Source organism: Ambystoma mexicanum, chromosome 7p, assembly GCF_040938575.1.
Source record: "Ambystoma mexicanum isolate Mex_15411 chromosome 7p, UKY_AmexF1_1, whole genome shotgun sequence".
Lineage (NCBI taxonomy): Eukaryota > Metazoa > Chordata > Amphibia > Caudata > Ambystomatidae > Ambystoma > Ambystoma mexicanum.
This window is the reverse complement of record NC_090939.1, coordinates 954,617,771-954,645,729: the sequence shown is the minus strand read 5'-3', so window position 1 is coordinate 954,645,729 and position 27,959 is coordinate 954,617,771. Positions and strand designations below refer to the sequence as shown.

The 27,959-nt window shown below is 44.3% G+C and overlaps 1 protein-coding gene across 2 annotated transcripts in view; it reads right to left on the bottom strand.

Annotated features, from left to right (window-relative positions):
* POLA1 (DNA polymerase alpha 1, catalytic subunit) overlaps positions 1-27,959 on the bottom strand; it is a 2,474,741-nt gene that overhangs the window by 997,500 nt on the left and 1,449,282 nt on the right. The gene's annotated exons all lie outside the window — the stretch shown is intronic.

The following is a 27,959-nucleotide window of genomic DNA, read 5'->3' as shown; positions in this document are numbered from 1 at the left end:
TACTTAGAGCAGCAGAATTTCTGCACAAATTCACATCAATAGTTCATCCTACTGTTTTCTTAGAAAGGCATCATACTTTATGTGTGCGCACTCGTGTGTGTGTGTGCACCCACACATGCTACAATTCCTCCAGTCTGGACTACAGCCTTTTTCAGAGCAGCTTTGAAGTTCAACCCAGCAAATCAAGCACTTTCATAACTCTTTAGAGCTTTTAGTCTTGATGTCTAGGCATTATAACAAAATGTACATTTTGCACAAAGCTGGCACTGTGGTCTGAATTCAGGAAATTAAACATCTACTGTTTGCTACTTCTATCATAAGAAAAACTTGGAGGAAATTGTCTTTCTCACTTGAAAGGTGGAATTGCATTGTTTTCCTCCATTTCTAATTCCATTAAACTGCAAAAACGAAGTAAACTCATTTTTATGCGTGTGCCTTAACAAACCTAATTCCCAATTATGCAAGCGCCAAAAGAATTTGCTGATTGTTGCTCTAGCACAAACCTTAGTGCTATTACCCACGTGTGCTTATTTCGATCCTCAATCTCCAACAACTCGGATATATTGCGATGTGCAGATCACAGGTTATTAGCGAAAATGATTCAGTTATGTGCTCAGTCTGCTCCCAGATCAGAATCAGGAACATCCAACGAGATAATCATATAGATCTCAAATTCAATCAGCTCAGTTTTAGGTGGTATCAATTTCCATGTTCATCACTATGCCATACGATTGTTAGGTTTATTTTAAAGTTTTAAAAAAACACTGTTCAATGGTGTGCCTTTTATGGATAATTTACACCTGCACGTTTTCAAACCTAAACACGTATGAAAGCTGTAAGTAAATTACCACTTTTAAATAGTTAAAATGCAAACAAAAAAACAGAAAAACTCTAGTACTACAAAAGTACCTTGAAAATGCATACACAAGTTTATACCTCTATAAACCAGCAATTACACAATCAGTTTATTCAAACATTACTTATAAAATACATTATAACAAAAGACATTTTAAAACACTGCATAAAAATACAAATGAAAGGTGACAAATAACGGCCTTCTTGAGTAGGCAATTGAGTAGGCAATTATCTAGGTAGATTGGATTGTTACTTACAACTGTTAAATCAGCGTATCAGTGTAGTATATATCCTCTAAATGGAATATTTAATCTATATGGTTAATTCATTAACCACTTTCATACACTCAACATGTTTCAGTTCTCTTCTGTTACTACAGGAACTTTCTTCAGGAGTATTGTCACTCGATTCTTAATACTATAAAAACAAGACATACAATTGTTGTATCTGGTTGAAAATGATTCCAACTTCTTGTAAACGGTGATGGGACTACTACTTTTGAACGGTAACTCTTTTTTTAATGTTTGTAGATTTTAAATCTGCATTTGGTTCTGTTGACCAGGTATTTTATGGAAAGTTTTAGTCGATCTTAAAATTCCCCCTGAAGCCCCGAACTCCAGCCAGTCGCTTTATGATAACTGCAGTTGTTGGGTATGGGCAGACCGTGGAAAGAACACATTTCCTCCCCGTAGCCAACGGCAAAAGACACAGAAGCATCCTTGCCCCAATATTTATAATTGAGGTTAAGGAATTAATTGTGAAAATGTTAAGCCTTAAGGCAGACATACCCTCGATTGCTAAATGGAAGGTGGGCATACTTGTAATCTGGGTCCAAAAAAATGAACTCAGCCCACTACCTCACAACTGCCAGTAAAACAGGCAACAGTGGATGCAATATGCTAAGTGCTAGGCAATCCCAGCTCTTTATTCAGAATCCACAAAAAGCTGGGGGAAAAAAACAAGATCCACAGGCATGCCCTCACTCAGGACTTTTTCCAGTGCTCCATTGCTGGACAATTTTTAAAGAGCAAACTTGTCACTGATGGTGTCACAGAGACAAGCAAGCTACAAAACTCGAACATTCATTGGTTTGTACCCCTAGGATACATATGCTTCCTGTAGGTGCAACAATTAGGATTGGAGGGCCCCATCTACTGGTCAACCCACTTTTTGATAACCTATGCTGACATCACTTATCTTACAGTTAATAAGCTAGCACTACACTGAGATAATGGTGGCTCTCATTGGCCACCATAGGATGTGATCAACCTTGTACGGACCAGGTGTGATGAAATATGGAGTTTTTATAATGAGGGCAGAGGGATCACTGTACCACTTATAATTGCATTTAAAGAACAGCTCTCCATTATCTTAGGGCCATGTCTGAGAAAGTTCAAGGCTATTCTACGAGTCATTTCCTGCCTCTTTCAAGTAGAGCAGGTTTTCCTATCTTAGTGTTCACACTTACTAACTGCCAGCTGAATTATGTGTTCCTCAACCATGATTCAGCTTAGAATATCTACTTTTATTCATATTTTAACTTCTGCTGATCTGTGCATCTCGTCTGCAAATTCCTTGAAACATTGTGTCAGCAGGATGTTTATGGTGTACGCACCTGGACTTCAAGGCTGTCAGCTTTGCTCTGAAGCCAATTCATTTTAATGGTCGCCAGCCTGCTATCATCCTGTGTCCTGCCATGCTTAACTTAGACTGTGGCCTTCACATTCCATTCTGCTGGGTTGTGCGACTGCTTCCAGGCTGCTTGAGATTTGTTTTCCTGGCCCATTTGAGCTCTGGTGCCTAACGCCCAACTAGATTAGTAAAGCCCGATTTTCACTTGCAATGCTTTTAAAGATGGCAATGTCTGTCTCAGGTGTACTTCTCTTGCTAGCATTCCACTGCTATAGGTCACTGGGATTAAATGCATGTTCTGCAATATATGAATTCCCTGTAAGTGTATTCAGCATCTGACCCTGCATACATTTTTTCAATGTTCCCCTTTACCAATTTAGTGAGACCGTGTTCTAATGTAAGCCAGAATCTAGCTCCTCCAAAAATGTTTAGCGCATTGTGTGCTTTGGTATTATCTAATTTTAGTTTCTAAACTAATGTCATTGTAAACTATTTCTTTATGGCAGTTTACATATGCATTGTCTGTTCAAATTTAAGTTTATGGATTCTGATTTTTAGTGTACGTGTGCATGTGTCATTTTTATCTCTCAGAAATGGGGTAAGGCTGTCTCCACTTATATCTTTTGTCACCTCTTCGGTACTTGTAACTACTAGGGGCAAAAGCTAGCACTGGCATATTCATCTGTACCCTTACATATGCATGTATGCCGATGACGGTCCTTATCTCAAAGACCAAAAGGAAAGGTTTTCAGAAGCAGCTGGGGATTCCTGACAAATTTTGCAAGGGAACAAGGATCACAATACATTACTCAAAAACAATGGTAATAGCATGTCACTGTAGGCGTAATATCAGGACAAACATTGCCACAGAGGGGTTGGGGGAGGGATCTACCTCCAACAAGACCAACACTGCAACGATTATCTTGGTGTCAGGTTCCAAGATAATGCTAAATGGGCCTCTCAGCGAAGTAAAAACACATTGGTGTAAAAAAGAAAAAAAAAGCCTGGGTGTAGTTCATACCCTGAGCTCTCAACTTGCCAATTTGCTCCCTCTGGCTGCTATTGAGGTGTACAAAGCACAAGCATTGTCAGCCGCATTATATGGAAGTGAACTCTGGGGTAATGCAGATCTGGCTGCTTCAAACAGAGTGGAAAATAAAGTCAAACAAATTGTTGCTTTACCAGCAAGCACTCCCAACAATCCCATTGCTAATGGAAATCAGAGTTCGAGCCGTCAAATTCTAAGCCCTAACCAGGTCCTTACTCTACTGGTTAAAGTTAAGTGAGTCAAACTGCAAAATTATAAGATGCTCTGGGATCTAGAAAGGACTCTAGGAGGGAAATAATTGTAATGTCTCCAAAATATAGCAGCCCTATTACAGAATATAGGGATGGCTTCACTTCTGAATGCTGGTACGACAGTCCCCGCTGAGATAATTAAGCTGGTCAAGAACAAGCTTGATATTCTGTACTTGGAAACTCTGATTCTTGACTCTTAAGATTCGCAGGCTATTTAACATTTAAAACCAATTCATTGTCAGAGTCATGTCTCAACGATAGGTTTACTTCTTACAACCATGCGTTGTATATAAAATTCAGGCTGAATATTCGCCACCTGAAAAATATACAAGTACATGGGTGTCTGGCTCCTCAAAATTGTGAATGTTTTTTGCCCATCGGAAGTGGAGTACGATTTCCGCATGCTTTTAAACTGCCAAACGTATTAACAGTGGAGGAGATGGTTATATCCTATATATTTTTTTTTTTAAGTAACACATTTGCTCGGCAGCCCCAGCCTATGCAAAATGACCTTGAATGAGGAGGAGACATTTGTGAACTTTTCTGTGCTATTCTTTTTATGGGCTTTCACCCAAAATAAAGTTTGGCTGACTGGCTTTGAAGGTGGGTCTCTGTGCAGAGAGGTGAACCTCCACGACTTCCTCCGACAAATCCCAATCCCTCCAGCTCAGCAGTCATGCAAGCAAGTTAAAAGTGCTGAGATTTGGATGAAAGATTTGCCTCCTCAACTAAGATTGAAGCTCCAATCTCCTCGAGAGGATTGAGAGGACATATGGCCTAGATGAGGTGATTCGAGAACCAAGTCCTCCGAGGTCAGTTTGGAGCCATATATTGGCCTGAAAAATCCTTACAAGATGGGAATCTGTGGGAATTAATAGTGGGAGGCTAACATTCCAGTCCACTTTGAATCAATTCCCCCTGTACACCACCACCCCATAGAAATTCTCTGTATAAGACCGGCAGGGGCACTCTTCGCAGCTACTTCGGTTACCAACAAGAGGGTACTTGGACCAGAACAAAATCCCCACTGCAAAAACATAAGACAACCATAGGGCAACGTTTACTGTTTTTATTATTAAACAAAGTGACGGGATCACATTAGAACAGCATAGTAGTCCACAGGTTCTCACCCTCCAAACGGATCTCACACCGTTTCTACCATAAGTGACGTCACAAAAACAAGTTGCATCCCCAAAACCATCAGGGAAGGGCATTGGTTAGTTTTGGAGAAATATACATTTAATACGTAGGGGTTAGTATAACCATTGGGTAGCCATAGCTGGTGGCTTCTCCTAGGTCCACCTCTAAATGTAGCAAATACAAAATTGTAGGCTTACAGGGAAATTATTGGCCACTGCAACATAGTGTGCCTTAACGTGAGTGGTAGCTATGGATGGGGCAGAACGTGTCTTCCCAGCCTTGGGACCTTGGAAAGCCACCAGGCTGAGTGAAACTATTGAAGGCAATGGGAACGATCACAAAGGTACTGTATGTTCCCATCATGTTATCATCTCTGATCGCATAAGCACAGAGCGTACATCCAGCTTTCACCCTGTATAGCGATTGCATCTTTCCACCTCTGGTTTGATGGGAATAGCTTTCCTCCATTTGCCTCGAATGAATAGGCACTGCTGTAGTCGTCCAGGTCACGTGTGTGTGTGAGCCATGAAATGGAAGTCGCCTGTCTGTAATTATGAGGATTTTAAGCTATATTCCTTCCAGGTGCCTTATCAACTTGGTAAACTGGAAACTTTCTGTCTCTGCTCGTCCTTGGCAAGGCTGAGCACACTGTGCTGGAAGCTCGGTCTGTCTGGCTTTAGCTGAACCAAGCTGTCAGCTTCTCCAAATATTTGAAGTCTGTCTTGCCTTTCCCATTCACTTCAGTGCACCTATGGCCATCCATGTTAGTTGCAATTAAACATGTGTAAGCTGATTGTACATATTCTTGGGATCTTGCTGTTTCAGCATAGCTTAAGATTTACTGGTTTAAGTGCATCAGTCCTCGAACTACCATAAGTCATTAGCAGTTGTTTCTTTTTTTATTATAATTGTATTGGTTTACATACAAACCTTTAAATTATGACCATTCATTAGACCTCATTACATTACAACTCTTTACGTCTCTTATGATCCGCCACATTAATCCAGTAAGTGCTTTTCAATTATCGCCAAAAAGTTTGTCAGTGGCAGTATCAATTTCAGATCCGTTCCGCTGAACAGGTGTTGCCACCACTCATCTGCGTCGAGGGATCGGTGACACTCACTCCAGATACCTAGGAGTCGGGTTCTCTTAGTACGTAAGTTTGTGCAGAATAACACCAAATGTTTTAGGGTTTCCGGTTCTTGAGCACAGCATCGGCACATGGGGTTCAAGTTCGCATTAGCTGACCACTCTCTCAGGCGTTCTTTAGTTTTAAACATGTTAAGCCGAAAGCACAGGAACAACCTCCTTGCGTTAGGATCTGGGAATAATTCAATGTATTTTTGCGGATTATTGAAAGCCCGAGCCTCCGGTGGCACTTCACTCAATAGCTGCGAGGCCCCTCTTTTAGAGCATGTTGATTCCCAGTCTGTGCGCCACAGTTTTAATTTAGCTGCGTCTGGGTTTCCCTGTAGCAGTTCTGGTTTGATGTCATACTCTGACATTAGACTTTCACAACGTTTTAACCACATTGCCAAAACACCTGGGGCTGACGAGTCAGCATTGTGGAAAATGGCAAATTGCGGAATTTGTTTGCAAGTTTTTGTTTTCCGGTATAAAGATAACAGGCTCCAACATACACGTGCGTGAATAAAGATTAACGATAGTTCGTACCTGATTGAGGCCGTCGAAGTACCTTTTGCTATACCCAGACCTTTCGTCCAAAAGATGTTCTTAAGCGTTGACCACAACTCCCATGAGCAACCCAGAGCGTTTTCTGCCCCATACGTTAGGGATGGTATTACTTTTTGTTGGTAGAATAATAGGACTGCTTTAAGGGAAAACCTTCCGAATCTTTTATTTAGCACTAGGGCTTGGTTTGCCAGTTGTTTACATTTGCGTTTTGTCGCTGAAGTCCATGGATCGTTGTTAAGACTAGAGCTAATGATCATTCCAAGGTACTTTACACTGGATGATATCAGGAGTTTTTCTTGTCCCATAAACCAGGATTGGCTCCTAGTCGTTTTTCTCCGACTGCTTTTAAGGTTATTCAACACAAGGTTTTCGCATTTCTTTGTGTTAACGAGTAAATGATTTTCGACCACATACTGCTGTACTTCGTTGCTTTTTCTTTGCAGGCCGATTGGTGTTAAATCTAGCAGTATGAGGTCGTCTGCATACAAGAGCCAATTCAGTCTAGATCCGTGTATCTTTGGCGGAAAAGATCTTACGGCCTCAATAGAATTGCCGATGTCAGATATAAAACTGAATATTGCAGCTGCCAGTGGACAATCCTTTTTGACTCCCTTAAATGTTTTGATCGGTGGTGACAATGTGCCGGTTTGATCTAGTCTTACTCTAACAGAGGTACCGGTATGTAGATCTTTTATAGCTGCCAAGAGGTCAGCAGGACAACCCCATGTGCTCAGTTTTTTCCATAGCAATTCTCGAGCTACCGTGTCGAAAGCATATGAGAAGTCAATGAAGGCAATATATACAACTGATTGAGATCTAATTGCCTTCATTTTCAGTAAATTCGGCAGCAATAAATTCAGCGGACATCCGACGTGTTTTACAAAGCCGGTCTGACGGATGTCGACGTGATTCGATCGTGTAGTCCACTTGACTAACTTGACTTGTAGCATGGTTGCATAGATCTTTCCTAAGACATCAAGTAGTGCGATCGGTCGATAGTTTTTTGGGCACGTTCTGTCTCCCTTTCTGTAAACAGGCACAATCACAGCTGATTTCCATGAGTTCGGTGTTTGACCTTGATCACTTACTCCCTGGAAAAGGGTCACACAGAAGTCGGCCCATAACTCCGGATGCGGCTTAATGTTATGTTATGTTATTTTGCATTTATATAGCGCCTTATATGCCATTGGTATGGTCTGAAGGCGCTGGTAGGTTGAACGCCCTTGGGAACCGAAGTTCAGGTCAGTAGAGAGCAGAGAGTCAAAAGGTGCGTGTGCGCACCAGGTATGTGTGCAGCTGGTAGGGAATTCATGTGGTAGCTGCTTCTTAGCGGTAGGTGTGGTGGTTGAGAGATCAGGAGTATGTGTTCGCTCTGGCTGGAGTTATCCAGACCGAGTGTGGCAGCGTTAGGCCTGAGGGGAACGCCTAGCTGGGGGTGTGAAGCCAGCAATGTTTACTTAGAGTGATGGGGAGTGAGCGGCAGATGTTGATATGAGAACAGTTATACCGAATGGTGTCATAGTATCTCTGTGTTCTAGTTGAGTGGTGGTGTAAGGAGAGAGTAAGCATGGGGTGTGATATGAAGTAAAAATTCCCTGCATTCTATTATGTATGACACGCAATTCTGAGCGGTCAGGTCAGTTCTATGCATTTTTGTTCATTTCAGGCGTTCAAGATTGCACTACACACTCACGCACTCTGGTTGACCTTGCGTGCTCTAGTCTATCCTTCATTCTCTAGTGAGCCCCATGCATGCTCTCAAGTATACCATATGCATTCACTCCTGTCCTCCTCGCGCATGCACTTCAGTTGACCCCGCGCATGTGCTCCTGACTGCCTACGCACTCATCTGCTCTGTATACTCGTCTGCTCTGAATGCAAATCCATCCTGTACGCACGTCCGCTCAGTATGCTCATCTGATCTACACATTCATTCGGTCTGCACACTCATCTGGTCTACATACTTATCCGCTTTATGTACTATTCATCCGCTCTATGTAATTATTTGTTCAGCCTGCTCATCCGGCGTACTCAGTCGGTTCTCCACACTCAGGCCGCTCTCCACAGTCAAGCCGCTCTCCACACTCAGCTGCTCCCCCACGCTCCTCTGTTCTCCACGCTCCTCAGCTCTCCACGCTCCTCTGCATTCAATCGCTCTCCGCACTTAACCGCTCTCTACACTCAGCTGCTCTCCACACTCATCCGTCCCCCACCCTCATCCCTCCTCCACACTCATCAACACTCATTCGCTCACCATACTCATCCGCTCTCTATACTCATCCGCTCTCCACAATCATCCGCCAACGGCATTCATCCTCCACACTCATCCACACTTGCCCTTCACACTCGTCTGGCCTACACACTCATCAGTCTTCCACACTCATCCACTCACCACACTCATCTGCTTTCCACACTTGTCCGCTCTCCAGTCTCATTCGCTCTCCAGACTCATCCGATCGTCCGTTTTCCACCCTCATCCGCACTCCACACTGATCCGCTCCACACACCCATCCTCTCTACATGCCCGTTCGCTCTCCACATTCATCCGCTCTCCAGACTCATCCGCTCTCCAGACTCATCCGCTTATCCGCTCTCCACGCTCATCCGCTACACACACTCGTACTCTCTACATGCTCGTTCGTTATTACATGTTCATCTAGCCAAAAGTTCGTCCAGTGTATACGTGCGTCCGTTCATCCTCCCTCCACACTCTTCCGCCCTCCACACTCTTCAGCTCCCCACGCTCATCTTCATTACATACTAGTTAGCTCTTATGCGTTTGTCTGGCCAGGCGTTCATCCAGTCTGTATGTTCGTCCGTTTAGTCTAGACGACGGTTCTACGCCCTCTTGCATTCTGTTTGCTTCTCTGTTTTCACGTACCCGTCAACTCTACACGTACTCATTGTGCTCTACATACACTAACCATTCTGCACAATCATTGGTTTTAGTATGTTCATCTATTTCGTCCGATCTCTATACCCAATTCATCTTTCTAGTCGTCTGTTCTTCCACTTAAGCACCTTTCGACTTAGTGTATTCACCCGTTCTATACGCTTCATCCAATCTAGTTATTTCATCTATGTCATTCACTGCGTTCCCTCCTCATTCATTATGTGCATTTCGTCGGTTCAGATCTCCTATTTTCCCAATGATTTATTCTTATTATCCACTTCACTGTTTCGATCTACATTACTCAGTTTTTTGTTTGACTTTCTTGTTTACATTTGAGTTTATTTAGCTGTCAATTTCTTGTTCTAGGTAGTTTGCTGGGTCGGTGTTATTGTGATGATGCTAATTTGGAACCGGTTGGCTTTAGGGGAAGAGCCAGGTTTTCAGTAGTTTACGGAAGGCCGTTAAGTCCTCAGTTAGGCGGATGTGGGGTGGGAGCGAGTTCCACAGGGTTGGGGCCAGGGCTGAGAATGATGATCCGCCTAACCTGAGTTTGTCTTTGGAATTACTAGGAGGCCGGCTGAGCTGGATCTTAGGGTGCGAGTGGGATGATAAGGTATTAATAATAAAGTTTGTCAGGCCATCTGGCCCAGTTGCTCGCGAGTTGTTGGCTTTGGTAATTATGTTTACAATGTCGTCTTTGTGGAATGTTAAGGCCCATTTAGTTTTAGTTGGAATATACGGGTTAGTTGTTTTTGAGTTCTTTTTGTATAGGTCGTTAAAGTGGGCGATCCATACTGATTCTGAGACCATAGAGGCTTGGAGACCAGCCTGAGGAGCTTCTGTGTCATTGATGATGTTCCAAAAGTCTCTAGTGTTCTTGTTTTGGAGACTTTAACATACGCTCTGAGCCTCTTTGCATCATTGTGCATTTATGAGTTTTGATCCAGTTTTTGGCGGTTTTCCTCACGGCTTCACAGGAGGCCTTAACTGTGTTAGCTTGTCGAATGGTCCGCCTCAGCAGCTGTTTCTGTTTCAGTATGTCTAGATCAAAAACAATGGAGGCGTTTTATATTCAGGTGTTTTAGGCCACCGTTGTTTGTTTTAAAGTTGACCAGTAGGCCTGCGTAATCAAGCATAGTTCCACCCATGCGGTATTGATCAGATATCTGGGCGACCTCTTCTTCCAGTAACCTTAGCCTCACTCTGTTTGAATCTACTTTGATCTTTTGCGTCCATTTAGACCCAACGTTTCGCGTAGAATTTGTGAATTCCATGATTAGCATGTCATGGTCGCTCATTTCTTTCGGAGTCAGTTTCAGTGTTGTCACTCGTTTGTGAAAGTCTGCTGAAACAAATATGTAATCGATAGTGGAGCCGTGGCTCCCACTGTTCCATGTCAGGGCCGGCGGTATATCACCCTGAGTGTGGCCATTTAGCATTTGTAGATTTCTTACACACAATTCTTTCGTCCATTTCGACGCTAAGTTTTTTTGCCAAAGATGACCTCGCGTGAAAATGGTCAAGGTTCAGGTCTCCACAGAGTATTATGTGGAAGCCCTTTTGGCCCACAAGTAGACGGTCTATGATGGTGGAGATGGCATTGATAAACTCGTCCTTCCCCTCTCTTCTGTGATTCCAGTATACGTTAATGATCGTCATTTGGTCAATTACTTGGGACACGCGATCATTTCTGGTAATGGTTGATTCTTGGATGAACGGAGAGTGGTTTACAGAGTTAGAGATGTTAAACCCGCTGTTTCGTGTCTGTCTGCAATAAACTAAATGTGTTAATGTAGCTTCGTGTATGGATGCCTATATGCTTCATGTCTAAATGCATCTACGTTGTATCAATAGTCACGTTATCAGCTTTCAAAGTTCTAGTCAGTCGACTTGTACGAACAATGACAACTATCTCCTCCATATTGTCAGTCGGGTATGGTTTGAATGGCTGCCTGAGCGGGTAAAGTTTCTCGCATCTGTGACGACGGTGATAAAGGGCCCAGGAGTGATTTACATCTCATTTCTCTGCCTTTGGGCTGCAAGTCGAGTGCGGGTTCCAAGGGCCAGACTTGGACCTCTGTCTTCATCTCCAGACCAGTTCACACTTCTTGTTGACAATGGAGGCAAGCAGGTGTGTCTGTGTGCTTCCTGTCCTAGTCAACAGGGTAAGTTGGACAAATGTTACACCAGTGTATTACGGTTTCCACTAGTCCACCACAAAATAGATCAACACAACACATGTGACAAATGAAAATCAGGAGCAGCGTTAAAGGATTAGATTGAACCATCAGTAAAAACAAATCAGGATGTACATTTACACAACGGTCAAATATCGGGTTAGTGTTGGGTTTAGCACTGACTTTTTGCCCACAATACAGTGCGGTATAGTAAAAGAATGAAAGCAGTTGTGGTGATGGGTGGTGGTATGTGATGAAGAAAGAGTGAAGTTAGGTAGTGCTTTTACACAACCATCAAATATTGGGGTAATGTTGGATTTAGCATTGGACTTTTCGCCCATAGTACAGATAAGTATAGTTAAAGAATGAAAGCAATTGTGGTGATGGGTGGGGACATGTCATAAGAAAGAGTGAAGTAAGGTAGTGCTGGATGCTTGGGGGAATGGAAATAAAATTAATGAAGATGCAGGAATCCATGGAGGGAGGGATGACTGTAGCCACGGGTGCCAATTTTGGAAACAGAATTCTGACGTTTTAATCCTGGTATCTTGGTTCCTCAAAATTGTTTGGTGCTGGGCAAACAACTGTAATATGCCTATGTTCTCATTAGTGACAAACGGATTGTCTAAGACCTATTGTTCAGCTAGTACAGCATGCTCCAGACACAGGCCAGGGCTTTGAGGCAAAGGCAATTCTACTCCTGAACACATCCACTGCTTCTCATGTTCTACTGGTGACTTTAGCCTGCACAACTTTGACCCGTACAAGCATGGCAGGCCCTCCCATTTGGCATTGCGAACGCCCTTTGGGCAGATTTTCCTGGGTCTCTCATACCCCATCCCGCTTCAGAGGTGTGAACCATGGGTATGCAGTGTTTGTGCATCACCTTGTGACAGAGGTGCTGAGATCTTGTTATTAGAGTTTTTATACATGAAACCCAAGAACCACCAGTTTTGGTCTGCTCGAAAACTGGGACATACGTACTCAGCCCACGTAGGTCTCTCAGAAACAGTACTGTCTGGATCCTCCCCAGACAGTAAAGACAAATCGTGTAGATGTAAAAAAAAAATTAGAAATCCATGGTCCTCCCATATATCTGTGTAGGGCTTACCGCAATGGAGCAGAACGTAGTAGCCAATTTTAGAATGGTGTTCCCAAAGTGTACTGGGTGCCCAGAAAAAAGAAACTGAAGTCATAGGGTGTGGCACCTAAATATACTGTCCCTGATATCCCAGGGCTTGTAGAGGTGTTGCACATAGACACAGAGCCATGCTTCATCCCTTGCTTGTGAACATTTTTCCAAAAGGAGGGCAGCGCTGGAGACACGATATAATAAATGAGAAATCCGTGGAAGGAAGTAACGCATTAGAAATCCACATTGTAAATGTCGACAAGTGCAAATCAACTCCGGTGCCTGTTTTCAAAAAGTCTTTCACATTTGCAAATTAAAATAAACATTACAAAATATTACATGTTCAGCAAACAGAACCGAATTAGAAATCATAAATAAGGACATAACTTTTAAATTAACAAATTAACAAATGAAAAGAAAACCACCATCAAATGCCCAGATTTGCAAATCCCCAAATGACTGTCTGTGAAAGCATTAAAGGTAATAAAACAAGCGAAAAAACACACTTGCAACCACATTATCTAGCAACCCAGATAGGTTGCGTTACTTACACTTTCATACACTTCCAGAACAATCCACCCACTCATCTAATCCCACAAACATTTTATCCAAAAAAACACTTTACTGTTTGAAAATCCAACTGCTTCCACTGTGTTGAACAAACTGCAGCTTATTCACAAAAGTAGTGGAAGAGCCTGTGTTACTGGGTTAATGTGCGTTATGGAAAACATTTTCAAAGTGTAAATATATTATGTGGTGAATTGTTAAATAATTTGTTAATTGGGGCTGTCAGCGTAACAATTCACATGCAGCATGGTTCGAAGTAGACATGAGATGATAAAAATAAAGTCAAATTAAGTCAAATAAAGTTTAAAACATACATAACGAATATTATTGACCTAATACATACCAATAAAAATTACATACAACATAATACATAGGTACATTAAAAAAACTTATTATTTTGTCAGAGGAATAGTGCTTAAACAAATTAATTTGTTTATATGTTTTTTAATGTATATAATTTCTTAGTGTATGCAGCTTGAAGTATGCTGTTATAATGGTGTCCTTATCTTGGGCCTTTTCTGCAGCTAATTGTATGTTATCATTGTTGAAATACACATTTTGTTGGCCCGGAAGATGAGCCTGAAGTCTTATTGTTGTATGTTTAAGGCAACAGATCCCACTAGCAGTGATAAAAGGTGAAGCTGGCAGGACGGCTTCGGATAAACATACATCTAGCATTTTATTATATAGTACATGTGATAATCTGCACACAGCATCAGAACACCACATTCCATTATAAATATATTGCAACACCAAACAAATATGTTGAAATAACTCCTACAAATTATAAAGTACTCCATTGGAAAAATAAATATAAAGTGATCAATGAGGGATGATTTTTTTTCCACCTGTTAAGGTTACTGCTTTGCTGTGAAATCCACAAAAGTTGGGAATGCCAATGTTATAAGTTTAACATGTTAAACATTAAAAGAAATGCATATAACCAACGTTTTTGGAACCTTATCCTCATCCTAACAAACAAGTAAAAAGTAAAACCACACATGCATATATTCACGACTGCACATTGCATACATGCAATGCATTCTAAAAAGGCACATTACGATTTAAATTACTAATATGAACCTTAAATTAACACAACATAACACCGATACTTACTAAAACAGCTAGCTTACAAGAAATACATACTTTAACTGCATCGTTTAGACATGGAAATAAATAACGATTACATGCTAAAAACACTCAACAGCAGAAGACATACAAAATAAAATACTAGTAACATACTCCTAATGTTGGTCAAGGTGGTGGTTTAGTGGGCTCGCAACAAATTGATGTATGTGTTAGAATTTTTTGGTGCTTAGTGAATTTGAAAAAAATAAGAGGCAACCTTCATTTATGCCTACGGTTTACAGTTTATCCACTTTATTCTAGAAAACAAATCTTGCCTTTTCAGATATTATTTACTTGAATTGCCAACATATGTTTGCCACTCTGCTTTGTCAAGGCAAAATATAAAAAAAAGTGGAACAGTAGAAAAAATACAAAGGACCGTTGGAAAATTAATAGATACCAGGACTATTCTTTAACAGAGAAGAAAGAATAAAGAAGTGAAGGTAATTGGTGTTTCATTAGTTGATGCCTTCAATTATATACTCTGTAAATTTTAGGTAAGGAAATATGTTGATCCCTTTAGAAATTATACAGAAAAAGGGGGTGGGGGTCTTTGATATATTTCTTATGCTGGAAGATTGCTATGCAAAGATTGGTAAGGATCTTGTTTGCTCTTTAGTAGAGGTGCCAATAGATGGATTTCCTTTCTTTACTACTCCTCGTTTGGTAGAGCGAGAGGACCCATTAATCAATGGGGCTACCATAAAAGTACCCGTGGTGGATGGGGAAGAGGTGCCAAAGCCGCTCAGGACGCTGCCACTTTGCCTTCAGGCACTGTCGCAGCCGCTCCAAAACAGCTATGAGGCCAGGTCCCATTGTTCGCCGTTTGGGGGCAGCCTGTCTCAGCATATAGAAGAAAGGCGAGCCATTACTTCAGATGCGTGGGTTCTGGAAACAATATCCGTCCACCACAGGTACTTTTACAGTAGCCACATTGATTAGGGACTCCACTCGCTCTACCAAACGAGGAGTAGTAACAAAAAGGAACCCCCCTCCATTGCTGTCCCCTTGGACGAAAAGACGGAGGTTGACACACAGCAGTGCACAAAGAATTAGCAGCTGATTTTGAGGTCTGCAACCTCTCAAGGCTCTCGTCAGCTTTGCTGCAAACAAATGCAATCCATCAAAGGGCATGTTGAGAAGACGGGCTTGCACATCTGGAGAAAATCCTGACTTCTGCAACGACGCAAACCTGTGTATCACGGTGCTCGCAGCCATGGACCAGCTTACACTATTAGCCGTGGCCAACCCGGACTGAAGGAATTCACACATGGCATCCTTGCCATCCTGCACAAGAGAAGGAACCCATCCCCTTCTTCCCCCTCGGGAATATGCTCAGCCGCCAGAGAGACAATTCCACACAGTGTGCGAAAATCTTGCCAAGGCACAGGTGAAGTTTGCAGACTTCAGTGCCATACTCCCAGCTGAAAATACCTTGCGTGCCCAACCATCGAATCGATTGTCGTCCCTACCAGGAAGGATAGTAGGGAACGCCGCCTGCCTCGAGGTGGCCGTGGCCGCCTGAACCACCAAACTCTCAGGAGCGGGGGTGAGTGGAAAGGTAGCCAGCGTCGCTACTGGCTGAGCAGTTTTTCTTAGTTAATGACTGGTTGACCGTCGGAAGAGACTCAGGGGTCTGCCAAGTAGCCACCACTCTTTTCTGTGACTGGGTTGGTGGACAAACCCGGATCTAAAATATCAGTCTGGTCATCCCGATAGAACTCAACTGGAGGGCCGGACCAGCAGATGTACTCTAACCCTCGACATCAACCTCCTATAAGAGGATTCAGCATGAGCCCCAGGCTCTGGCCTAGCAAACTCCATCTCTGGAGAAGTGTCAAGGCCACTGGCATCATGTAGAGACCGACGCAGATCTTCCAACTGACTGTCCTCAGAAAAGACCATGTCAGGAGCCCCAGGTGTTACATCATCATAGGGCTCCAACTCCACCTCAGACCTCTCCTCACAAATGTCCTGCAGAGAATGAAAGAACTCCCTCCTACGGACAGGAGTGGCCTTGGAGCCTAGAACAGGCCTCACCGTTTTAGACAGAGGTTTTTCCGGAGAGTCCACAGTCACAGGCACTTCCAATGGTAAATTTCAGCCATTCTGCCCCGCTGGCGTCAACCTTCGACATCGAAAAAGGCGCTGATGGCTCTGAGGGCCGGCCCGAAGGCAAAGACCCGACAGCCTCACTCGACGGAGTCGACGCCGACCTCAAGCCCTTTCCAGACTTGTGCGGTTTTGCTGGGGACGAAGACTGCAATCTAGATCTGGCATGTCTCTGGCGATGCACCGGATCCTTGTCTGAACGGACCTCAATGGTTCCCGATGCGTAATGCGCCGACTGCGCTGGCCCGAAGGCGCACAAGCATCAGACCGAGACCATTCCCTGCCAGCTTCCAGTGAAGGCATGGACGGAACTGTGCCCTGGGATTGAAAAATCGTCAGCATTTGCTCCCTGAATGCCTCAAATTCCTCTGGAGTACAGGATTTCGTGTGACAAGCCACTTTCCCCGCAGAGCCATTATCGGACAAAGATGGAGAAGCGAGCAGTGACGCTGCTTCTGGGAGTGCCTCGACAAGGACGAGTGGCGGGAACCACTCTGGGACCGAGAGCCCCTGGATTCCTTCCGATGGGGAAAGTCACTCCTCGAATCATCGGTGGAAATACCCATAGATTTTTTGGTTTTACGAGGTTTGGAAACCTGACCTACCTGCAACTTCCCCTTAGGCTCCTGCAAGGCCTTGGCAGTCAACAACTGGCAATTCAAGCAATCGTCCGTGTCATGACCCTCACCCAGACACCACAAGAAGATGCGGTGCGGGTCCGTGATAGACATTTTGGCCTTACAGTCCCGGCATGTCTTAAACCCAGACCGCGGAGTCAGAGGGGTAGACAGACATTTTCTTCAAAGATACACGAGGCATGCAGAGTTTTCGAAGCAAACATGTTTGCAGAAAAAACTGAACTGAGGCTATGGGCGCCGTGCGTCCTATTTATAACATCTGGTGATGTCACCCTTGACGGAGGCCTTCGAGGGACATCGACCCGACGCTATCGACAAAGATGTGGAATACGTTGGAGGACACAATCCATTCAAAGGTGATGTTTTGTTAACTAAATTTGTACAGTGCACCTTTACCAGCAAGGGCATTGTGGCGCTAAGGAAGAGAACTAACCACAGGGCCGGAGCAAAGAGGCAAAGAAAGGCTCAGGCGGAAAACCGAACGGTCTTCAGAGCCCGCCTAAATGAGAGATGATCAGTCATTTTAAGAAGAGACAGAGGAATAGAATTCCAAAGCAGGGCTGCTGCGAATGAAAACAAGCAACCTCCCACATGGGATTATTTAAACAGAGGCACCACAATCCGCAGAGAAGTGGAAGAACTGAGAAGGCAAGACTAAATTTGGCCTGCAAATATTCAGGCCCGCCCCATAGAAGGCCCGATGGACCATGCACAAGGCTTGGACTTAACTCATTTAGCCACCGGAAGCTAGCGCAGAGTATTCAGGATCAGAGAAGCTGAGGAGAAGCGAGCAGCACCAACCATCAATCTTTTGGCCAAGTTCTGAATAACCTGCAACCGATGCATAAGGAAAGCAGGCTCCGCAAAAAACTAATCGCGGCAGTAGTCAAGTGAACCCGAGGTAAGAGAAGATACAACCACAGTGCGAAGGGAAGAAGGGAGATAAAGCAGGGCCTTTGCGAAAAGTACGCAATTTAAAATCAACAGACTGGCAAACTGCACAAATCTACTGCTGCATAGACAATGAGGACTTGAACTTCATGCCTAAATTCTTGACAACAGAAGGCGGCAGAGGGCCAAGTTCCAAAGGCCAGAAAGCTGCTGACCACCCAGAGGACTCGGGCATCGAACCAACTATAAGGACCTCAGTTTTTCACCCTTCAGGTGGAGCCAATTTCTACCAATCCAACAGTGAACTGCAGAGAGACGGGAGTGGCAGCGTTCCGCAATAGCTGGCAACGGGAGATCAAGCCGCACCAAGATCTGTGTGTCATCAGCATAGGAAAAAAACAGAAAATGTGCATGAGTTTAATAGGAGGTTGAATACCATGATACCATGATCCTCGGTGTCAAAACCAGCAGAAAGGTCCAGCAGGATCAAGGCCCCAGTACCGCCTAGATCCACAATCTGGGCCAGATCAGCCGCTGACACGAGGACCGATTCTGTTCCACTGTCGGGTTGTAACCCAGACTTAAAAGTGTCAAGAGAACCAGAGTCCTCCGGAAAAGAGCAAAGAAGAGGAATGACCAAAGCTTTGAGAAGTTTCATAGGAAATGTAAGGAGAGAAATAGGCCAGTAATTGGAAATAATCGTAGAATCCAAGTATTTTGTTTTATGAAGGGTAATGATTAGAGCATGTTTGAGTGAAACCGGTATGTGAGCATTAGAAAGCGATAGAGTAACAGCCGAAGTGAAGGGAGATGCAATATGAGGATTGATGGCCTTAAGGATGCTGAGTGGAATAGGATCCGCAGAGGAGGCTGACTTCATGCTGAGGGTGGCCGACATGATCTCAGACTCTGAAAAAAATCAGAAAAGTGGACCAACTAGGGGCAGGAAGGCTCAAAGATAAAGATCAGCAGGAGAAGACAGGGTAGTGCAAGTAGCTGCGATTTTCTGCCCGATGATCGTGATTGTGTCATCAAAAAAAGTACAGTGAATGGCAGTCTTTGTGACTTTGTCCTTAGGGGAATTCACTGCAGCTTGCACACGAGAAGCAAAGTATGCACACTTGGTTGACGTGATGGCACGTTGGTAAATAGCAGTAGCTTTATGTAAGGCTAGATGAGTCATTGAACAATAAGCAATGCACAAGCTGTGTTCTTCTTGCCTGCAGGCAAGACACAGCTCACCAAGGCTGGCAGAAAAGCATGTCTCTGAAGAACAGCCACAGGGCCTAGAGGCCTTAAGCATAGCTAAGGAGTTGGCTGTGGCTGTCATGGCACACAAAATGGACAAGAAAATCACAGGGGTCATCTGTGGGATGCCCGAAGAAATGTCTGAATGGTTAATCCTACCCCAATGCCGTGAAGGAGGACATGGCAATACAGGAGGACGTGCAATAGATGAAACATTCACAGAGAAGGGAATAATAACATGATCGGACCAAATAACAGGCAAAGTAGGGGAAAGCGTGACCAGTAAGGAGAGGGCAAAGATTAAATCAAGGGTGTTGCCCAGACAATGAGTGGGACCCGCCACTAACTGGGGCAGATCCAAGTCTGAGAAAGCAGAAATAAGGAGGTTCGCCTGAGCATCAATGGGATCGTTAGGATGAAGATTAAAATCTCCAAGTACCATCTCCGTCCCATTCAGCAGCCCAAGATCATCAACCATCTCTGATACAACAAGGCAGAACCTGGAGTCTGGGCTTGGGGGGGACGATAAACCAGTAAACCAGAGTAAAAAAGGAGGAGATCACAACAGGAAGCTAGAGAGCCTTCTTATAAAAATAATGCTCCAATGGAACTATAAAACATTACACATTTGAATGATGTATAAGTGCAATCTCACACCCTAGATGGGTGGAGGAGGGGACCCTGTCCAGTCTAAATATATACAATACTCTGGGGGAAGAGCATGTACTAAAATAGGAGGAGACGCCACTTTAAGCCAGGTTTCTGTGACAAACACCAAATCTGGTGATGGAGAATCTGTGGCAGAAGAAACCATTTAAACAACATTACAGTAAGTAATTTCTCCTTCAATGGATTGCTCTCCCTCACCCCCGCTGATTCCTCATCAGATCGACTCCCCAAGTAGCATTCATGATGGAGGCAGGGTTAAAGTCTCTTAAAGGAAGACATTTTGCAAAACCATTTCCCAAATTGAGCGTCAGCTCCACGGGCTACATCCATATTGTTGGTTAAGGTATGCAGCAAGGACCAAGTGCCGGCCAGCAAATGTCCCTCACCAGTACTCCTTTTTGCAAGGCCGAAGAGGCAGCCATCCCTCTATTGGAGTGGGCTATGATGCCTGGAGGTACTTCCTTCCCTGCATGGTGGTAGTATTCTGAAATGCCAACCCTGATCCACCACAAGATGGTTGCTTGGAAACAGCCAAACCTTTTTTAGCCATTGAGAAGGCCACAAACAGCTGGTCCACCATCCTAAACACTGTCAATGTAGAAACTAAGAGCCTTTCTTGGGTCTAGTCTATGGAACTGCTCCTCCTCCTTGGAAGGGTGCGGTGGCGGATAAACAGGAAAAAAAAAAAAATTGGAAAATCAAAGGCCTCGGAGAGGTGAGATTCCAATACCCCTTTGTGCAAAAACCATGTTTGTACTTTCAGGGTAAGTTTCTTCTTTAAAAAAAGGAAGAAAAGGAGGCTTGCATGACAAGGCCTGCAGCTCACTGACCCGTTTGAATGACGTGATGGCCACTAAGAACGCGGTCTTCAAAGTTAACAAGGTGATGTACAGTAGCTTATTCTGGAAATTTTCAGAGAACCCACATGTATGAAGGAAAGCCTGCCTCCTTAAGACAGTCGCCGACCCCATGAATCTGCCAACGCCCAGGCCTGTCTGAAATGACTGCAGGACCACCTCCTTGCCATCATCCACCAGTCTCTGAAAGCCCTCTCGCATCCTTCCCTTTGGGGAAAATACTAGGCTGCTTCACCAATATACCACAAGTCAAACCAATACTTGGCAAATCCGCAAGAGGCGTTAACTGCTTTCTGGGCCATACTGCCAGAAGAAAATATCTTCTTGGCTAAAGCATCAACTCCCCCCCCCCCCCAATCCGTCGGGAGAATAAACATGGATGTGGCCGATATGGTATTGAATGTGACCGCCTGCACTACTAACCCCTCCAGTGTCGGATGGGTGGAGCGATAACCTTATCGGCCTTTGCCTGCGTGTATTTCTTGGTGAAAAGTTAACCGGGGGTGTGGTGGTCTCTGCCACAAGGTAGCAATGGGGTCAGCAATAGCCACATTAAAGGGCATAGACCTCTCTGTAGAAGGTCCTTCGTCCAGGATATCTGCAAGGTCATAGTATGACAAGGGTTTGGCTGAACACTCCAGCTCATGATATCTACCATCCTATCCACTAGAGCACAATATTTAGCGATAGCATGGCCATAAGCACTGCTGCGTCTCCACGTCCGGCAATGTGTCCATTCCACTGGCTTCATGAAGGCCCTTAGCCAGGGCGACCAAATCTGCCTGCTCGATAAAGGAATCTGCCCCTCCAGCACCAGCATAATCAGGGTTGAAGCCACTCGACATTTGGTAGTCATCGCTGAAAATATCGGTCATGGTCCTCGATTTAAGAACATATGACTGCTCGACGATGGCCGTCAACGGTTTTGTGCTCATTGGCACAAAAAGGTGCTTCGACGCTAGGGGCGCACTGGCTGATATCGGCACTGCTGGCGCACTAGCGATTATCGGCGCTGAGGGCAGCCCAACTTTAATCAATAGCGAGCCTAGTCACTTTGGGGCCAGGGTTACCGGGTGCCACTGGAGCCTGCTGCATTGAATCACCCCATGCCCTCAGCTGCCTTTCAAAACATGTCAAGCATTTGTTCCTTAAAAGCATCCCACTCAGCCCTGGATGCCTTACCAAGGTCATCCGGTGAGTCGTACCTGTGCCTGCGACGATGGTGTCGCTTCTTATGGGAGGAGGATGAAAAGGAGTGACTCCAGTAGTGCAACCTCTTCTTGGTTTACTTTTGGCGTCCATCCGCCATCACAGAAGTAGGCCCCGCTGTCTTGAGTTCCAACAAAACGGACAGTCGACCGCGCCACATACTTCGAAGGAGGTCGCCCCACTGCAAGTTTTGCTGCCCTTTACCTGAGCGAATTCCGGTTCATTTTTCTACAGACACCACAGCCCTCTGTGTCGTGATGGACACTGAGGGACCACACGCAAACACTGTGCGGGTCCGTGATCAACATCTTGGAACTGCAGTCCATGCAGCGTTTGAACCCAGACACCTTGAGAGTGTACAGGATTCAAAACTGCGTGGAAATATTTACGAATTCATTGAATATAAAAGCTATCTCGAGCAGCGTGCTGAGAGCGCAGGAAAAAGGAACAGAGGTACAGGGGCGTAGTGACGCATTATATGTACGACGAAAGATGGACCGAGCCAAGATGACCGAGTTGAGGTGCACTACGTCCCCTGTCGAAAAAGATTCCGAGCAGCTGACACTGAAATGGATATCTCTCTGATGGGGAATCGGCAGGAGAAAGCAATCAATGAAAAAAAAATTCGACCAATTCTCCCTCAATTAAATAATTTCGACCAGATCACAGTACCCCACAGTTGGGCTGCCTTCGATTTTTATGTGCAGCGGGTCCCAGTGGAATCGGGTGAGCAGGAAGAAAGAGCAGAAGCGAGAATAGGCACAGGGAGGTTATGGGTAAGTGAGGACGAGTGTAGAGGAGGATCAGGGGGAAAGAGATGGTGAGTAAACCGAGATACAATCAGACAGACTTAGAAAAGGAACTTGAAAAGAGCGTTGTGCATGGAGAACCAACCAGCAGGTTGTCCGTAGGTAGACATGCGGTGGGATCTGGGTAGGTTGTAGAGAATGTTGTTGGAAAGTTAAGGACTTTGTCTAGAGGGATGAAGGAGAAAAGAGGCAGGCCAGGAGCAGGCTTGAACAGTAGTCTAATTTACGGAGCAGAAGAGTGGAATTAGTGTTCTGTAGAGGGGATAGTAAGAAAATAACACATTTTCCAAATGTTGAGGTGGTTAATACAAATAGTGGCAGTGAGGAATTTCTGAAGTCATAGGTCACTACCAAAGAGGACCCCAAGATTGAGAGCCTTTGGGAAGGGAGCAAGAAGGAAGGTCAAGCCGGAAGGAGATGAGAGGGGTTCAGGGGGGTACTAATGGCATTGGAAGCTGACAAAGTAAATTTCAGTTTTTTGAAGATTTCAGCATGAGGAAGCAGAGTGCCATCTAGTGATTAATTGCAGTGAGACAATTAATAATGTATTCTGAGATTGCTGGGGTGAAGGGACAGGAGAAAAATATTTGCATGTCATCAGCAAAAAGATGATGGTTAAAGCCAACAGACGAGGGACGTATTTCTATGGGAGTGGTATAGAGGATGAAGATCAGAGGTCGAAGGACTGATCCTTGGGGGACGCAGACATGGAAAGGGTGGGCACAGAGGTTTGTGAGTTCCAAATGATTTATAAAGGATCAAACTTTTAAGTTAGGAGGCAAGCCAGGCAAGATTTGCAATAAAGTCCTGCAGAGTATGGAGAGATCAGCATCAACAGTTTGAAAAGCGAACACAGTCCAAAAGAAGGCGTACAGAAGAAAGTTTGGAGTGGTGAGCATTAGAGAGAAAGTTTGTTGACTTGCAAAGTGCAATCTCGGTGGGGTGTTTACTACAGAAGCCAGAATGAATTGGATCCGCAAGGCCACAATTCTGCTACTCGACGTACAAGTGCTCTGTGGGGAATTGTAGAGAGCCTTGAACTGGATAGTTTTTTGATTGGTCGCCAGTGGAGGGCTCCGAGAGCCGGTGTTGTGTGTTCCCCTCCTCTTAAGGTTGAGCAGCCGTCTAGCTGCTGTGTTTTAGATCCAAGTTTTTTTTTTTGGGTTAGTCCGGTAAACCTAGGTAAATGCAGTTTTTACAGAGTCGGTTCTTAAAATAATCTTGGAGGTGACGGACAGTGTTCTTTGTGCAAGGGCGAGGTAGGGCATAATCTGTACGAGGTAAGATGGCAGATGCAATTTTTGACTACTGTATTGATTTTGGGTTCCAGCTTGTCCAGTAAAAAACCTAAGTCCTTGAGCACTTTAAATGGGTTGGGGAAGTTACCCTTTTCTAAAGGACATGATACAGTTGTTTCAGGTGTTGCATGAGGTGAGAATATCATTATTCCTTTTTTGTCTGGGTTGCGTTTTAGCTAGTTGGCCGTGATCCATTCACTTATTTGCGTGAGGCAGCTGCTGCAGGTGGTGATGAAGTTTGTCGTCGGTCATTTTGGATAGGATGCATGTGTTCTCTGCATAGTTGCAACAAGTGAGCTGTGACAGGGCAGCGCACATGGCCCTGTCAGGGTTGCGAGGGGGAGCTAGACCACTGTCCTCTCTTGATGCCCGAGTGCATGGCCCTCCTATTACTGCTTCTTACCTGCAGCAGCGGCGCAACAAATCAGCAAGAGCAGGCCGAATAACCAAGGCGCCAGTGGGAGCCGGGAAGGCACCTCTGTGGATCACTGCTATCACGGATCAAGACAAGGCAGCGGGGAAGACAGCTGCGCTGACCCCACAACAGGAGATTGGGAAGGCCAGGCCACGCCATCTGGCCCAGCACAGTAGCACCTAGTACGGCTGCTCAACAGGGAGAGAGACTGAGGCAGAGCGGAAGGGGCGGAACCAGCACCAGGACGACTGAAGTAGTGAAACCAATGCAGCTGTCTGGAGCAATGCAGAGCTCCAGCAGACAGTGTCTGCTGGAGCACGAGGTTTGAAAGAAAAAACACTAGTCCGCCAATGATCTTCTGTAGTAAAATAAGGCCTCCAGGAGGGCCTTATTAACATATACCCCACGAGTCCACCAAGGATGGTGGTATTAAAAGAAGGCCTGCAGAAAGTCAAAAAGGGAACAGGAGTTCCATTGCCCATGTTCAAAAAACGCAGCAGACACACATAAGAAAGGGGGAGTGGCTTATGAGCCCACCTGAGCAATTCCCCTCCGACATCACCTGGAAGTCAGGTAAGCGATTGGCTAGGTTAGGTTGGCCAATCAAGGAAGCAGGTGGGCTATTTAAACAGTAATTGCGGAACAGTTTAGTTTGGGTTGCAACTGGGCGAGGACAGGAGGTGGAGGAGAACGTCAGAGACCAGAGGAGGAAAGTATGTAGGTTAAGAGGGCAGGGGTCTGTGGGGTTATTCTGCACGTGAGTGAGTGTAATAGCGGTAGAGTAGGGAGAGGAGACGATAGTTCTAAGTGGAGGTGGTGGGTGCAGTGGAGTAGTAGCAGGAGTAAAGGTTGGTAATGGAGTAGTAGCAGGAGTACGAGTTAGAGGTAGTGAAAGTGGAGAGCGGCAGTATTAACATCAGAGAGGTAGTTGAAGTGGTGAGGTGGTAATAGGCAGTGATAGAATAGAGAAGATAGTAGTGAAGTAGTAGTAATGCAGTGGTAGCTGCAGTAGAGTTGGAGGAGTGGCAGTAGAGACAGTAGTAGTAGTAGTAAGAAGCAGTAGTTGAATAGCAGTATTGGCAAGAGCGGAGCGGCAGTAATAACAAGGAGACAGAATAGTAGTGTGGTAGTAGGAGGTAGTGGTGAGAAAGGAGTTAAATTAAGAAGATAGGAAGGCAGAGTAACATCGGAGGGATAGCAGAGTGGTCAGAAGGTGGTCATTTTGGGACCCAGTGTAGGAGAGGGTCAGGTGAGTGTGCATGGGTGACGAGTCAGTGAAACTGTGTGGAAGGACCGACCATATACAACTCCCTTGGAACACTAGGCAGGATTAGGTCAGGGAGAGATAGAACCCTAGGGAGTTAGGCAGTCATTGATTCTGGGAAACACAATAGAAAATAATAGTAAAAAAACAGACAGGTGGCATTGGTCATTAGCACTAACATTTGTTACAGACAGCTGGGCTAGAGAGGAGGAAAAGACTGGGCAAGTTGAAAGAGGGACGGCGTAGGTGCCAAATATATCTTAATTCTGGTTAACCCTGGAAATTCCAAGAAAACCCACCAGCCACTCTTTGTTGTGAGAAGGAAACTAAACACGCTTCAAACAGCAGACAGCGTCCGAGTGATTATTAGTGACAGACCACCCTAACAGAGCCCATATGATTTTATGATCATCACAGTGGTTGTATATATGTGGAAGAGGAGCATAGAGAGGATTGATGTCTAGGGAACTCCGCAGGTAAGGAGTGTGCCATGGGTTTGAACTAAAGAGGGGACCGAGGGGATTTTTGTTTTGTCCTTTAGAAACAATTTCATCCATTCTAGAGTTGTGCATGAAGTCTGGTTTCTTCCAGCCTTCTAATTAGTGTCCTGTGGTTAACAGTTTTGAAGGGCGATGCAATGTTAAATGAGTACAAGTGTTCAGATGACATTTTCTGCTGAAATTTTGAGGTCATCCCAAATGGACAATATTGCCGATTCAGTGCTTCTCATAGGTGTAAAACTGATCTGTGAGCAATGCTGTAAATTAACTTTACATGCTCCAACATGTTACTGTATACATAGACCTGTAGAGTTTTGGCTGTTCATTTTGGAAGTGTTGTGACATAGGTAGTCTTGAAAGCCTTGGCAAAATTCTAGTTCCAAGTAAGCAGTCGATACATTTGTTAAAGTATAAAGCTGGTGTTTCCCTGTTAAGGGTCTTTCTGTAGATATTCAATGTCAACAGAGTATTTTATGTGATTCCCATTAAACCACTTTTAAGATGCAGTCTACCATTAATGTAAATAAAAACTAAAACTTATTTGGAACATTCGATCTTCTGTTAAATTAGAGATAAACCATTGAGCACTTGCTTCTATGTTTGAGAAGGAACCCCAGGGTTCCCAGAGTAAAGTGCTTTGAAGATTGGATGATGACTGGCGGTTGTTTTCAGTAGAATATATCACCAATAAGCCATTTGTTATTAAGCTGCAATAAGGGCAGAGTACACCTCCCATGGGTCAACGTGGCCATAATCTCAAGACCTAAACATACATATGGAAATAGGATCAGCCTTCAAGGCTAATTTCAGTCTAGGTCAAACGAGGAAGACAGGGAAAGAATTTTAAAAGCGTCTGCAAAATAAAGAAACATTTGGGAGGGGGAAAATGTATAACACTTTGGAAAATCACTAGGAATAAGGATTTAAGCAGTTTAGGAAAAAGCACAGCAGAAATTTTACATGACCATAGGCTAGTTACTGCTTTACTGGTTTCAAAACGTCAAAGGGAAACCTTTTTTGATGAATTATGAAAATGCTGTTTTTAAAAAATTAATGGATTGGCTTTTTCCTCTTTAGAAGAAACTAAAGAGCTGTGGCAAGTGGAGATTATAAAAAGTACTTTTTGTCATCACATATTGAATCTTTAATATATTACATATTTCCAGAGCCCTTAGTCCAAAAGGCACTTCCAAATTTGTCTGCAATGGAATGCTCCAGCATAGTCCAAGATTCTGCCGCTGCTTTAGGAGAATGTTTTTAATCTACCTCAGGAGTTGGAAGGATGCCATCATACTGAGCCCCCAAAAAAGGCTCCAGAACAGAAGAAGTGATTTATAGGCCAATAACATTGCAGGATGTAGGAGGAAAATGCGAAAAGCAATATTGTAAACCAAATTTGAATCTATATGGCACATTTGTAGACCTATGAAATACATTTGAATGAATGCCAGCATTTGTAGTCTAAATCATTAAGTTGGGGCATTCCACAGGTATTATTTCAATATCTACATGAACTTCACACCGAAACTT